Raw genomic sequence first — 1,851 nt, forward strand, 5'->3', positions numbered from 1 at the left:
TGACAATATTATTTACCTCTTGGATAATATTCCTTAACCCAAGTTAGCCAAGCAGGAGGTTCAAACATTGTTAAACTTGAGAGGAGGCATAAGAAATTAAGTTTTGTGTTTTTTAAGTTAAATGTTTCACAGATTTATGTAAATTTTGATGTCATGAATAATTCAGATCATCCCTCCACCCGGTAAAACAGCCAATCAAAGTGTCAAACAAAATAAAATTATTGATATCTATATATACCAATCCAACAAAAGTCTAAAGATGGTTTAAACTAATAGCATACACCATTACCTTAAGCAACCCACTTCAAAAGCTTGTAATTCTAACCAAGAAATAGCTTTCAAAGAGAACAAGACTATACATGAGTTTTTAAAGGTCTGTATTTCAAACATAAGAAACAAATTACCTATATGGACTGCTTTTTTTAAAAAAGGACACTTTTCTATATTTATTATTACTTTTTAATTTTATAATTGGTTTGTAAAATAAGAAAAGATTTTAAAATTATCCTATATAAAAGCCCTAATGAAACCTGTTTTGATAAGTTCAAGAAAAGTAAAAACCCTAACGAAACCTGATTCTATTAGTTCAAGAAAAGTGGAGAGGTTGAAGCTGCTTTTTGCTTGAAAATAACTACAAGTAATGTAACTTATTAACAAGTATAAAGCTACAAAGTTGGAATATGGTGAGGACTATATTCTTGTGTGAAAAAATCACTAATACTAAGGATAAAGAAAATCTTTAGAAGTGACTGTTGTTAAAAGTGTTTATTTAGGTGAAACAAAAAGTTATACAGTTCTTTGTCTTCAAGACAGAGGTTATTATAATCATATTAAATACTTTTATGTGTCTCATTTTGATTCCTACCCTATATGAAAAATACGAAAATTTTGGAAAGCACACAAGAGAATTAATAGAAAGATACCGAGATTGTGAAATTTGAACAATGAAGAGAGGTGGTAAGTTTTAGACTTGTTTTTTCTTTCGAGTGTAGAAGGAGTAGATTTAGTTGTTTAAAATGGCCAGTTTGAACCACCAGACTATGAAAAGTCTGCTTTGTTTATAAAACAAAATGTTCAGAAATGTGAATATGATTTGACAATATTATTTCTTGATTAAACTTAAAACATTGGTATGATTTGCCAGATGATAATCATTAGAACTCAAACAATTCCCTTGACACACAAAATTAGAAAAAAGAACCAGAAAGGAAAACCTAACTTCATAAATGATCACACAAATCATATAATAACTAAATGATAGGTGAAAAGGTATGTAAAAATATAAATATAAAATTAAATTCAAGGACAACAAGGGACTTGTTGGTCCATCCAGGTCATTCTATCCACTAAAATGAACATTAAAAAAAACCTCAAATCCAACCCTTATCATTCAAATATTTATCAAGCATTCCACTAGACACCTTAAATTTATGGTATTCACCACAACTGAAGGCAACACATTCCAAAAGCCAACCACCCTATCACAAAAATAAAATTGTCTTGGCTGAGGAGGAATCTTATCCTGCCAAACCTTATACTTGTGTCACCTGTTCCTACCATTCTCACCATTAAATACAAAAAAAAAGATAATACATTGACACTATCAATTTCCTCAACAATCTTAGCCTTCTCATTCATATTTCCTCTAATTCTTCTTTTCTTCAAGAGAAATAAGATCTTAATACGTTCTAGAATGGCAACCCCTCCATTCCAGCTATCATCTTAGTAGCCCTCCTCTGAACCCTTTTCAACAATTCAATGTTCTTCCTAAGGTAAAGAGCCCAAAATTTAACATAATATTCTAAATGTGGCTTAACCAGTGACCTATACAATGAAATCATAAGTGCTTTA

General features: G+C 30.3%; 1 protein-coding gene across 4 annotated transcripts in view; it reads right to left on the reverse strand.

The window, feature by feature from the left end:
- Positions 1 to 1,851, reverse strand: part of LOC106468535 (zinc finger CCHC domain-containing protein 10-like) — a 9,973-nt gene that overhangs the window by 7,183 nt on the left and 939 nt on the right. The window lies entirely within an intron of this gene.

Source organism: Limulus polyphemus, unplaced genomic scaffold, assembly GCF_000517525.1.
Source record: "Limulus polyphemus unplaced genomic scaffold, Limulus_polyphemus-2.1.2 Scaffold3047, whole genome shotgun sequence".
Taxonomy (NCBI): domain Eukaryota; kingdom Metazoa; phylum Arthropoda; class Merostomata; order Xiphosura; family Limulidae; genus Limulus; species Limulus polyphemus.